Raw genomic sequence first — 14346 nt, forward strand, 5'->3', positions numbered from 1 at the left:
GACTCTCAGTAAAAATTTATCCGCACTCCAGATAGTTAAAACTTCTGTCGACCGTATTGATCCATCTGCACTCTTCGTATGACGTCAATATCTGTTCAGTGCTGCTGCGTAGGTTTCATTGTGTTACGTCAATTCGTTTGTGACCGTTGCGCGAGTAATGGCGCTTTGCAATGGTGATTTGCAGGAAAACAGTGCAGGATGCTGTGATTCGTTTCTTGTGGTCGGAGGTTATGTTTGATGCCTATATTTATCAAAGATTTAATGCACATTATGGAGAAAGTGTTTTGTCACGAAGTGTGTTTGAATGGGCACAAAAGTTCAAAGAAGATCGCACAAGTGTTATGAAAAAACAGCTGGACGCCCGTCCACATCCACGATGACAACATTGAACGTGCTCATGAACTTATGCTCTATGGAATAGACGAGTGACACTGGATAATGTGGCAAATCATTTGCAAATCAGCCACGGCTCTGCTTATGCAATAGTGCACGACAGATTTGGGTTTTAAAAAGTTTGTGCGAGATGGATGCCGGAAAAGCTGATGAAAAGGTGAAGACGACGATGCATTCGTGGTTCGCAGCTCAGCCCAAAACATTTTTTAATGAGAAAATACAAAGGTCCTTCGGCAAATGGACAAAGTGTATACAGAAATCGAGTGATTATGTCAAAAAATGATGTATGTCTTTTTTGACAATTGCTTAAAATAAATTCTACACCGACAGAGCGGGTAACTTTTTACTCACCCTCGTAAGACACTTAAATTTCCAATCTATTATGATGAATAAAAGAGCTTATACTATTAAATCTAATTGTATTTTGTTGCATGAGAGTACACGTGTATGTGATGTACATTACCTTTATATCCCCTTGAACGCTTCAATATTGCGCATATATACTATATTTTGTACAGCTTCTATAAAATTTCGTATGTTTGTTTAGGCTGTTAATCTAGAGGCTGGAGTACAAAGAAGTGGCACAATGATGTGGGCTGATGACATTTATAATTATCAAGGAATCACCCCTACATTCGCTCAGGTATATATCGTTGACTATAATGTATTTAACATATATGATTGTTAGAATATTAATAATTAATTTTTAATTCTATCAGAATTTTAATGAAATTGTCCCTTGGGAAGGAAGAACTGATACCTTGATATCACGGTTTGTACATCCTATATATACGACAAATTTTAGAACATTATATAACGAAGAACCATATCTTGAATTTGATGATATTTTTATAATGTTAGATAACATAACTAAGTATCTTCACAGTAAGATAGGATGACATGGTTTACATGATCTTAATGTTGTTCACTTGAGTGATGATATTATAAGGAAAAGTGTAATATCACAGGTAGGATGATTCATAATTTAGAACTACTAACTCATGTATGTATTAAAAATTAAAGAAATATATTAAATTTTATAGGATATTTATGTTTAGTAACCAGTAATTCAGAGATTGGTATTCATGGTTACTATAACGAGGCTGTAGAAACGCACCCTTTCTTCTTTGCAAATGGTCCTGTATTTATGTCTAAGCCGAAACTGGAACCTCTGAATAATTTAGATTTATTCTTGTTATTTTCTAAAATACTTATCTACAGTATACCATAAGGAATGATACCGTATCGCACCTAATCAAGTGCCTTAAGAAACATCAACAGGATATCACAGTAATCCCTTATCGACAGATATGTAAGTAAAAGTTATGTGTCATTGTTATACACAATTATGTGTTAGTGTTATACACAGTTATTTATCATTTTCTATTAATTCAGTTGTAGCCACTACAATATCTATGACACTGGTAGTAATTATGAGAACAATAATGATGTGTTCTATAAGAGGAAATGATGATTAGGGAACAAAAACTTACAGGTAAGTCAAAGTATATGTTATTTGCCATTTGAAAAGAAAGTTACTAACTTGGAATTTTTTGATAAATAATAATTGTGCAAAATATATTGGATTTCAAATTTGTCAAAAATTGAAATTTAAGAAGCATTGTAATAATATAACATTAATATTTTGATTTTTCAGGAGATATCATGCGGTGGATGGATAATATGTAAAAAATATTAAGCAGTATATGAATTTTCATATTGCGTAGAGATAACAAAATGAATTTTAAAAAATGTCGACATGGTAATAAGAAATAGCATCATGACAAAGAATATATAAAGACAGTTTCATTTTTTATAAATAAAATTTTGTTGTTCCAGATTTTTAAATACAGTGAAACGTTTAATTAGTATCTTAATATCTTTAAATAATTATTATTTTAGAATCAATTGTAATTGTATCATACGTACTTTTGAATTCGTGCAAGAACATATGTAATTTTGAAGTAATTATTATTAGGAAACTGTTAGACGCGAACAGTATGCGAAAAGTTAGTATGCAGTGTAATAATTATCAATCAAAACACAAGAATTAAATTCTTGAGGAAAAAATTTCCGGAATTTCTTATTTACATGATTATAAAGAAATCCATAATAAAAAGGAGCTGCTTTCTAATACTTCGCTTCCTTGTAATGCCTACGTTAACAATAACGAGGTTCGACTTTTTGTTTTTAGAGGGATACTGGAAAATTTGAAAGTACAGTACCATTGGGAAGAAAATCACGATATTGAAAACGATATTTGCAAGTAAATTTCCAAAAAATCAGTTTTCAAATTTTCGCTTTCTATTTCACATTAAAAGAAAGGGAGGGCTGCCTTCTTTTTCTGCAAGACAAAACAAACATTCTGAATCTCGTATCAATGAATGATGTCAATAAGTTATTTTTCTTTTCAGATTGAACAATATTCCAGATTTATTCATAATTTCATACTACGCGAAGAATAGACTTTCATAGGTATATAAAGGAAATATTAAGTATAGGAAAACTCTTTTTCGTTGTAGGTGACATATGCTTCACGGTTGAACACATGTATTTTTGAACACATATAAATGAAAAAGTACTCTTATGGAGAAAAAGAATTGATACCTTCGATTGACATTAGATAATGTATATAAACTTATGAACAATCACTATCAGTTTGTATTTTAGGTGCACACGCAGATTTGTTGGAGTTCTTATAAAATGTACTTCCTGTACGAACGTTTTATTCTTCCAAATTTTACGATACTATGTCTCATATAATAACTATATGGATTAAACGTAATATAAATGATCCGAAAATAGACTCGAACGACATTAATTGTCTTTCTATTTATACCAATATCGAAAATACAAGTAAAGCTGGAGCAATAGTATGCAAGAATGGACTATTTATTATTTTAAACCAAATCATAGCATATTCAGAATGCACAGTATTATCATGAAATGTAAATGAATCAGTTGTAAACGAACGATTTTACTGTAAAATCGTTGCCTCCTTTTTTTCATCTGAAATATAGCAGCAATGAGTACATTCTTTTAATATATAATAAAACGAGATATCTTTATAAAGTTACATATGTCATCACTGGTAACTGTTATATCGTATGACACCAAATATACCGTTAGTATGGAATGATATTTTTATGAAGATATACTTTAATGATAGATTTTATGAATGAAACGTTATATAAGAAAAATTATCTCTTGTTATTCTATGAAGTGTAGTAGCTAATGAAGATTAATTTTACGAAGTATTAGAGCAAAAGAGAATAAAAAAATTAAAAAGATCTGAATAAGATTGTTCGTGTGGCTTAATTATCTCAATTCTGGTACACCACTTGTTACATTCTAACTAATTAGCGCTAAACAATAACTTGCAAATATTAAAGATATTAACACCTAAAGGTTTTCAGGAAATTTTATAATATTTGATTATTGTATATCTAGTCATTGATTGATAAAATTTCTTGTATAAGCATAGATCGAGGTTGACGTCATACGCAGATTGCATATCATTGACAGGTATCGTTTTAATTTATTTTATGGCTAGAATCGTTTGAATATTATACGAATAATTATTTCCATTCGAACGATTAATAAATCACGTACCTATAAAAGATATATTACGAAAAAGACGTGACGAAACAAAAAAATATTGGAAATTCCGTTGTCATTAGATCAATTATTTTTGCAATGATTTTTATTTCCATGTAATTACATATGAAATGGGTAATTCATTAACATCTCCTCGAATCGAATATAATTCGTTACACTTCACAACGATTCAAATAATGGACGGGAAATATATAATAACTTTCCTGTCCTTGCGTTAAAATAGTACTGTACAAAGCAGATGATACAACCTAACCCCAACCTAACCCCAAAAAACCCAATTACATCCACATTGCATGACAGCACACTTGCAATGGATTTTTGTGATTTCAATGTCACAGACAATGACACAACTAATCAGAACACGTTCGAGGCTATAGACATTGAAATTACCGCGTGTTTAATACGTTTAAAGCATAAATCTAAATTTCACGCGATTATTTCTTTGTACATTGTGAAACTCTTAAATTATCTTAATCGAATAAATAATCCTAATGTAATAAAACATCTTGAAATAGACCTAGATATCTGAAACTCGAAGGATAAGAAATCCTAAAAGGTACTAATCCTAAAATAACAAACTCCTAAATAATAAACAAGTGATAAAACCTGTTATAAATAATAAACCTTACCTGGAATAATCAAATCCTAACTAATCGAAAATAAAATAAGGCAAGCAATTCTTAATCTTTCAAGTAATTTTTCCGAAAACACAGAAAGATAGAGAAATTAAAAAGACGCAGCACAAATTGCAGCACAATGAAAGTTTCGGAGCGATGAATACGATCGTATTAAACTAAATAATTTTCAAAAGTGAAATTACACTGAAACGTATATCGATGATATTTGTCATTTCTACGATCTGTTTCGCTTGATCGTGCTTCTTTTCTGATGTAAATTCAATTTATAATACGAACTAAGTTTCCTTTATTATTATTAGTCCTGCGTCTTTTTAATTCGTCACTTCTTTTATTTCAGAACAATGACGGGCTCCAAGATGCTGTTCGGATGTTTGGCGTTAATTGCTTTTCTGCATCCATTAGTTCACGTTTGTACTTCGAGTAGTACAGCTCAAGGTTTGTACTTCGAGTTGTCTTTTTCCATGCACTTCAAATTCCAATACGATCTGGTCACGTGGCCTTCGTACAATTTCGAAATTTTACCTGTTTGGTAATCGTCAATGAAAAAAGAAGTTATGCGTGACCTCAACACATTGAAACAATTTTTATGATTTTTTATTTGCCGGTTGGTCAGCAAGTTAATGGAAAAATTTCACTTAACTATTCGCGTTAATTTCTTCGGTTTAACTTTTGGGAAATGCTTCGTTAGCTGCGGGAATATTTCAAGGATTCGTTTTACGTACAAAATAAGCATGATAAATATTACATCACGGTAATGAAAACTATTGGCGTAATACCTAAGATAAAGATGCAGAAACATTCTTAGAATTTCTAATGACACCTTTATAGATTTCTCGTTTAATATCGCTACTACATTTGAATCACTTTTACCTAACGGTGTCACATAGTCTCGTTGGAAATTTGTCAAATTCCTTAAAATGATCACTGAAAATTTTCCTAAATTTCCAAGAATTTATTTATCACGAGGTAAAGAAAATGTGTATTAGAAAGATGAGATCGAAGGTTTACCATTTTTTCAATTATGGCGAACGCAATATGTAATCAATGAAAATTTTATATTTTCACGTTGAAAGTTTCTTCAGATAATTATTATCCAGATGATGACTAACTCTTACGAATTAATGCGTGTCTGTAGGATAATCCGGTAGACTTGATCCGCTTTTTATATCGAAAGTTGAGCAATCGGTGACGCGTTCTTATACACCGAACCGCGAAAAGCAAAATTTCATATGATCTCACCAATTTCGGATGTCAGTCAAATCAATCAAATCAGTCAAATAATAAGTTCGCGTTAATATACACGTTCGATTTTTGAAAAGCTTGTTCAATTTAATAAGAGTCTTGGTAACAGGCTTATGTTTTTAGACCTAATTGGTTGTTTTCATTTACAAGTACCTCGTGTTAAAGTACTCATAAAATGACATTAAAATCAGAAAACTAATAACTGAAAGATTATCATTTTTCCTCTGTGGTAGTTTACATATAACATAATGCAACTAACATGTCACGATTAATGCAAAATAAATAAATTACTAATATAGACATTTTTTTAGTAATTTGTATAATCGTGAAACGAATCGGACTTTCTAAAGGCAAATATTAAAGGAAACATGGAATTGATGCCAAATCTATCACAAATATTATTTATACTACTTATTTGCGCAGTTTGAAGCGAATCAAATTGATGAAGGTTTCTTTGTTACATGTTAATTTACATTTTAAAAGACATAACAGGCACGCTAATTAGTTTGCTTAAGATACTTTCGAGATACCAAGTTAGACGCGTTTCCATGAAATCATATCAATTTTACGATGATATTTTTCTATCAAGCATGCAATTATAACCGTATCGTTGATTGGTGCATACAATTATCCATGTACATTCGTCTTTCCGAGTACCGCGCTTCAATATTGCTAATTTCAAATTCGTACATTAATGTTCGTAAATGCTTGAAAATGCTATATAACTATATCAGCTTCTGTTAAAAGCATTTTATAGTAAAATCTCTATAAATTTGTAATATTTTTTAGACAATTTGAATTCATTATATTATACATCATACATTCTAGTCATTTCTAATTAAGTTACTTTTGCGATGTTTAATTATATTTTATGTATATTCTTATAACTCTCTATGTTACGGCGCGTACGATGGTCCGTGCGCCGTCTGAAGCTTTATACTATATACTGATCTACTACATACTATATACTATAAACTGAATCCTTTGACGTAATCTTAATAGCTTGAAGGAATCTCTAACCCTGTAAGTGTTTTCGGTTTATGGATGGTCCTTAGAACAATACTTAGGTTTATTGCGCACTCTTACAAATAACGGAGAAAGCGGGTAGTTATTTTTCCAATAAACAATGTCACCCACGAGCCACGTTGGTAGGAGGCTTCCTCCTCCTATCTTCGTTCATTAACGTTGGCTATAATCAATGGGCACCCTCACTTTCCTAACGAAAAGTGTGAACAACGAATCCGCGTTTTTCGTTCAGAAAGCACACCCACACTGAGATTTCCTCTCGTGGCGGCACACGAGAACGCAAATCTCACCACTCGAAACCAACTAGTGTCGGACGACGGCAGCGCAGTGGTTAGCGCCATAGAGTACAAACGTTCGGATCCCGGGTTCAAATCCCGGCACCTCGTACTTTTCCAAAGTCCGATGTTTCTTCCACGACATCTAAATAAGAAGGAAATACAGCAGTACTACACCCCGGCAAAGCGACATCTACAGCCAGCAGCCTACAATTATCACGGATATATGAAGGAAGACGGAGAAAAAGAAGAAAAAAAGTGTGTTTCGTCCAGAGCCTGCTAGTGGACTCATCAGTAAGGCTTACCTAGCAGGCTCATGCCTTAGACACAATGGAAGGAGGGGGAAACAAAGCTATGTACATGGCAGAGACATTGAAGACGGATTCCTCCCTCCCACGGCCGGACACTGTATCCAAGGCCGGTCGGATCTCCTACCCTCTCTTGCGACGTATCCCAGTGGAGCGGCCCCACTCTTAATCTAGTTTGGTGGGAAAGGTTCGCGTACACACCGTGTGTAAGAACTATTAAAAACCACATAGTGTATCGCGACTACCTTTCTACTACTTAACCCAAGTCCTATATTATCAGTCTTAGGTCCGAGGCGGCTCCTGTCACGTAAAGTTGGTACTTGGGTGGTAGTAAGAAGGCTGAGTCGTAACCCAACTACTTATTTTCCTTTATAAAACTTTATTATAAACACTTACAAAATAACACCGAACCGGAGAATAGGGGTTGTATGAGTACAGCAACTAGAAGAGGAACAAGAACTGCCCGAGCTGGGTGAAGTCTCGGTTTATATACGTTTTGGTTTTAGGATGTTGAGGGGCTAGGTGTAGGTTATGATGTAGAAAAGTGTCCGAAGGTCGGGGGTCCATATCCTATCTCTGATGTGGACGGAGGTGCGTCACAGCCTTGGTGTATGCTATGATGATAAGGTGGTGATGTGTCCAAAAGTGTCCGAAGGTCGGGTGTCGATGTATTATCACTGATGTAGGTTGAGATGTGATTGATGTCACATACCCCCCTCTTTAGATTGATTTTGGTCCTCCAAAATCTTGGTGTTTCCTCAGTATGGAGCGATGGAATTGGACTCTGACTGGTTCGACTTGTACTTGTTCTTCCTCGTCGTGGTATATGCTTTTGCTATTTCAACCTGTGAAGGTTGTTGGCTGGTTAAATTTCGACTACGATTAATAGGGATAGTTTGCTAAGTTTGACGAAATGCCGCAGTATCACGTGTTGAATCTTTTGTAGACTTTCTAACAGCCTGTGATATAGAATGAGTTAGTGGTCTTTGAGTAATGGTTTTATACTATCTTGTTGTTTCTTTATAGTTTGATTGTTATCCAGTTGTTCCTTTGATACTTGCATTTCTTTGTTTTGTTTAGCAACTTCTAAAGCCTTTTCAGCATCTACAACTGGTTCTTTTTCCATGCATGTAATTTCTTCTTCAACCAGTACAACTGTGCTTTCCTCTATAGTTCGTGTTTTTGTGTCATTTAGTAAACTTTTCAATTCAATTTCCACAGTATTTGGAGCTTTAGATACCGACTGACTGTCATCTTCTGCATTTTCAATGCCCCAATCATCAAAGATATCCTGAATGACACTTCTTTTGTTAGTTATGCGCACTTTATCTGCTTCACTTATAGATTTATTCCTTCCTTCTGTATTAGCAACATGTATAAGTACGACAATTTTATTATGAATAATTTTCTTTTCTACATTAATTTTATGTGAACTATCAAAAGATCAATCTTGCCATTTCCATTTGTTGTTTCTTGTTATTCTTTTCTTTAATATCAATGTCATCTGCAGTTTCTAGATCACTAATTACTCCTGAGGTAATAGGAGTTATAGAATCGTTTCTTGTCTTTGTATGATTTAATATGTCATAATTGTATTTCTGGCTACAATTTTCAGAAACTTCTTGAGCCACAATTTCTGTTGAAATTACTTCTATAATTGTTCCATCACTTTCTCGTGCTTAACCTATCGAATTAAATTCTTCATTTACAATTTCAGCGTTCTTCATTCCTTTTTGTTCTGCAGAAACATTTTTTTTCTTCATTGGAATTTACAACAGCATCCTTTTCATGTACAGTTAAAACAATATTTTTTTCCGTACTTTCATTCATATCATTAATATATAGTAGTTTCTACAGTCAGTACCATTACTTCTGAACTACTATCAACTAGTTTAGACAAATCTGTGTCTGTATCCGTGAGATGCAATGTTTGGGCTTTATCATCAAAAGTTTCACCAAGTGTTTTAATTAATGCTTGACACTGAGCATTAGTAACACTAACTGTATCTATATTTAACACTGTACAAACGTTGTGTTTCTCAATGTTTTGTTCACCCTCATTTGTATTAAATATTTCAACATCGTTCGTACTTTCTTTATCTAAAGATGTGTCACCTGCATATCTTGAATGATCTCCAATCTCAGTTGTATTCTCTGCTTGCTCTTCTTGAAATTTCTCATCTTTTTTTTTTTTATATTGATCATCAATTTGTGGGTCCTTATTTATTATTTCTTGTTCTACTTCATTAATCGCAGCGTTCTTTATGCTCTCTGTCTCACTACTTTCCTTACTTTAAAAATTTTTTTTTGTTTTTATTTAAATCTGTTACATCACATTTATTTACTACTAAACCATCTTGAATTGTATTATCTGTACATTCCTGTGACTTATTTTTTTTTTTGATTTTCTGGAATATCATGCACATTCTTTATAATATCAGTCGTTGATTCTGATATTAATGAAGAAGATACATCTACTTTTATCGATGATTCTACTTTATTAATGTCACTGTGCACTTCATGTAGTTGTTCCATAGTAAAACATCAAGATTGTTACAATTACTTAAGAAGTCATGGATTGTTATTTAAATATTTACTGCACTTTTCCATCAATGTAACCCTTTATGGCAGTTTGACATTCTACAGAACACCAATGCTGTATCAGTTTATATTTTTCTTCATCATGAAGTTTTATTATATCACCTAATTCTTCCTGATGTTTTTTTTCTCTTTTTTTCAATTTTCAAATAAGAGTGTGTTTTCTATGTGAATCTTTTAATTCTTGGTTCGCCTCGAGTAAGCGATTATTAACATCTTTGGAAAGTTTTTGGACGTTTTCCAGTTCTTTTCTAAGAAAATTATTTTGTTCGTTCATATCTTTTACTTTACTAAAATCCAGTTTCAATTTATTAGTTTCTTCTTCATATTTATATCCAAAATCACCCACTTTTTCATATTCACCCTTTAGTTCGTCTAGTTCACATTGAAGGGCAGATTATTTGTCCTTGTGGTTCAAGAACTACATTTTATCTCTTTTGCATCTTTAGCTCCAGCTTCACGTTCCTCCATTGAATTACTAACACATGAATTAAGTTTGGCCTTTTTTTTTGTTCCAGCAAGTCAACTTCATATTTGTGACTTATGTTATTTCTTCTAATTTTATTGTTAGTTCTTCAATTTGTATTCCAAAAGATTGAACTCTTTTTACGTGGGTGTGTGTGTGTTTTTTTTTTGTAACTCGTCGAGTTGCAATTCTAATTTTTGCACTTCCTCCTTCATGTCCTCTATGTGCTTCTCGAACTCTTGTGTCGTCCTGTCTTTGTCGGAACATTCTACTTGAAGATCAGCGAGTTGATGCTCGGGATCGTAATTCAATTTTTGGTCGTTAGCAGTAATAAGCTCGCGTAACTTCACTTTTGAACTTGATCTTGTTTGGTCTTGATTGTGTTTTCGTGGTGCTTGTGGTGTTCTAAAAGTAATCGTCACGTTGCTTGCATTTTTAGTGCACATTGATACACTGCACTCTGCACAGGCAATGCTTTTGTTGTCATGAAATCTCTCTAACTTTTCAGTAACAAAACCTTTTATTTTATTATTTAATTTTGGATCATGCGCCCCTGGTGGAGATACATTATGTGTTCTCTTTACCTTTATTATGCACACGTTTTCCTTTTGCTCTCAATTTTTCGATCATCTTGTGCTGTTCTATATATTGTGTTCTTATGTTCTTCGCATATAAATCCTGTCGATTGACTTTATCTTTCAGTTGAGGTACATGTTTAATTCTTTACCTGTGATTATGATGAACAACCTCAGCGTATTTCCTTTCTCTCTCTCTCTTTTTTTTTATGGATTTCTTGATAATCTTTTAGAAGTTGCTCGTTATATTTGGAAAGCTTTCTCACTTCGTCTTCAGCTGTTTCCTAACGGGATTTTTCTTCTTCAAGTTTTTCTGTAATCATTTTTTCTAAACTTCTCCATTTATTCTGTTCTTCTTCGAGTAATTCATTACGTTTCGGTATCTGGTTATCTTTTCCTTTAAAACATTTAATTTTATCAGAGAGTTCTCCTATTTTCAAACTTACTTCATTTAAGGTAACTTTATGAATTTCCGATTGATGCTTTAACATTTGATGTAAGTCTTCTATTGCTGTTTCACGTTCTTTCAACTGTTCATTAAATTCGTTGTTTAGCATATCCACTCGAGAAATTTCGAGTTCTTGAGCATCGTTTCTTCTTTTAGAAATTTGGCTTATTTTCTCTCGCCTGCTGCTACATGTTGCTGTCATTTTATCAACTTCTTTCTTCTTTTTTTCTTTTTTTTTTTTTTTGAACTTAAAATCTTGATTTAAGGTTTGTGTTTCACTATATGATTTATTATTATTAACTAGTTCAACATTATTTTCAGTAGATTTTTTTTCGCGTGATTTTTATACTTATTTAAATAGTTTAACATGAGCAAATGCATCGTACGTCAGATATACCATTTTTAATAAATTGTCGCCTTTACAACTCGAGTTACCTCTGAACGAGTCGCATGATTGATCAATAAGCCATGAGTAATTATGCAAACTCAGTTTTTTCATCTATTTATTTGAATATTATAACGAAGACTTTACATTGAATATTTTATTAAAATTGTAAGTTTTTCATAAACGCTTCAAAATCCACAGTCTATTGATCAACTCCTCTATCCTGTCTCTTTCTCCTCACTAAAATAGATAAATTCCTAATGTAGTTTGTGGATAATATTTTTTTTTTTTCTAAAGCAAATCACATTTATCATCTGATATATTTTTTGAAATAATTTCTGTCTGTACATTTTCTTCTTTTCTCTTACTCCTCTTTCTCTTTCTAATGAATTCTTTTTATTCCGTAAAATAGTTTTTGTATATTCAATTTTGTTAAGTGCAATCCTTATTTCTGATAACTTACTTTTATTAGATAATTCTTGTGAATCTTCTACTACATCTTCCATATCACTTTGAGTGCGGCTTCTACCTTCAGTAAATTTAATATCTTGAACCGTATCATTAATTTCAATAGCTCTTTCGGTATCAAGTAAATCGCACTTATTATTTAATATACCTTTTGAATTGACTTCTGTCTCTGTAGTTTCTTCTTTTGTATCTTCTTCGAGTTTTCTTTGTTCTTCTAATCCACCCTTCTCATTTTGTAGGATCTTCCTTGTATCTTCATCTTTTTTAACTTCGACTTTATCCGATCTCCTAGGTCTGCCTCTATGTTTCGCTTCATCAGTTGCTATTACACCCGTTACTGCATTATCATTTTCTACAGATTTATACCTATCGCTATCACTAGCTGTGTTCGTTAAAAGAACTTCCCTTCGTTGACGAACTTATCAGTTGTTTCGTTTTCACTATCTGAAATTGATTTTTGTTTAACACCTCTTTTTTCTTCTTTGGCAAATTTATTTTCTACATTTTCCGATGCCTTTTGTTTATTAATTATTTCAGACTTGTCTTCGATTAATTTCGTCTTTAAAGCGCTTCGCAAAATTTTATTTGTGTTTGATTGTCTGGTTTGATTATAAACAATTTCTTCAAATTTTGGCGAAGTAGCAGGCTTTGCAGAAACATTATAACGACTGCTCCGTTTACTACTATCTAACATAGATGGAGATGGATTCTTGTCATCTTTATTCTCTAAAAACTTCTCTTGTGTATTAGCATCTAAATTTCTCGACATAAGATCTGCTGAAGTTTTTGATTCTGTAGTGTCACACGCATTTTTCGCTGTCATCATTTGGTCTTCTTCTATAAGCAAATGTTCATTATTGTAAGCATTATCTCTTGCTTTTTGTATGGATTCTAATGATATATTTTGTTCAACGTTATCTATTGATTTTGTATCATTTTCAGCAGTTGATTTACTAACTGCTTCTAATTCCTTCGTTTCAATTTGGTTTTCTTTATTTGTATCGCCGTCCAAAATATTTCTCATTGAAATATTATCCTTCTTGTTATGATCTTTTTCTGCTTCTCCTAAACTTTTACTTTTTTTGTCAAACCATTCTTGTAAATTTTGTGTATCTTGTGACGAAGATGGTGACAAATCATTATACAATACTGCAATATCTTCTTTCCTTCGTTTCACAGACTCTTTCTGGTATTCTGTTGAGCTATTGACATCAAACATTAAGTCTGTTTTAATGAAAATATAATCCTGTGAAGCGGTGTCAATTGATACTTTCTTTTCATAAGAATTTTCTACATTAGACTGCAATTCTTTTGAAAATTCTTTCAAAACCATTTCTTCATTTCCTACAGTAACGTCTGTTTTCTCCAAGCTTTTGTTCAAATTATGAGAAACTAAACTACCCTGATAACTCCGACTAGTCGCTGCTTTAATAGTCTCCTTTAACAGTTTTCTTAACTTGATTTCGTTCTGCTTCTGCATAGCGTCTAGTATGGCCCGAATACTTGGATCCACACCAGTAGCCATAGGGCTAACAGAAGATGTATCTTCTGATTTTTTGCTCATAGTGGTTATTGTACTGTTGTTGGAGTCTGTACTAGCGAAGCTATTGCGACGAGTACGATAATATTTAAAAGAATCCAGTTCTTTACCTGAATATTCTTCTTTTCGTGACCAGTTTCAGTTTTGGTGATGACTGTAGTCCGCTTTCCGTAGAAGTCGTTTTCACGCAAAGTGAGCTGATCTGCAGAGGTCCGCTGATCCCTCAATCTTCAATGATGCACGTATGCCGAAATGCGTAATTTTGTTTTCTTGAAGTTGATGGATCCTGGCACGGATCGCCAAAATGTCACGTAAAGTTGGTACTTGGGTTGCGAGAGAAAAGAAAGCTGAGTCGTAGCCCAACTA

General features: G+C 32.9%; 1 pseudogene; it reads right to left on the reverse strand.

Annotated features, from left to right (window-relative positions):
- Window positions 1–13277: 13277 nt before the first annotated feature.
- On the reverse strand, window positions 13278–13964 carry LOC117239972 (annotated as a pseudogene).
- Between the last annotated feature and the right edge of the window lie 382 nt (window positions 13965–14346).

The sequence above is a fragment of the Bombus vosnesenskii genome, unplaced genomic scaffold (assembly GCF_011952255.1).
Source record: "Bombus vosnesenskii isolate JDL3184/JDL3185 unplaced genomic scaffold, Bvos_JDL3184-5_v1.1 scf7180000014522, whole genome shotgun sequence".
Classification (NCBI taxonomy): domain Eukaryota; kingdom Metazoa; phylum Arthropoda; class Insecta; order Hymenoptera; family Apidae; genus Bombus; species Bombus vosnesenskii.